Source organism: Aptenodytes forsteri, unplaced genomic scaffold (genome assembly GCF_000699145.1).
Source record: "Aptenodytes forsteri isolate BGI_AS27 unplaced genomic scaffold, ASM69914v1 Scaffold54, whole genome shotgun sequence".
NCBI classification, from domain to species: Eukaryota; Metazoa; Chordata; class Aves; order Sphenisciformes; family Spheniscidae; genus Aptenodytes; species Aptenodytes forsteri.
In genome coordinates this window covers 9071087-9071286 of record NW_008796044.1, presented here as the reverse complement: position 1 = coordinate 9071286, position 200 = coordinate 9071087, and positions in this window count along the sequence as shown.

Below are 200 nucleotides of genomic sequence, written 5' to 3'. Positions count from 1 at the left end.
AGGGGGAGCAGGACCTGCCACCGCCCCGCGGGGCGCGGCCCATCCCCGGCTCTTCACAGCGGCAGGGGCAGGGCCTCCACCTCCTCCAGGCACTCATCGTAGGTCTCCTGGTACTCCTCGTGGGGCTTGATCATGATAACGCAGGTCGGGCGCTTCGAGCCGGCTGCGGCCCCCAGGTCCTGCGGGAAGAGTGCGAGGCC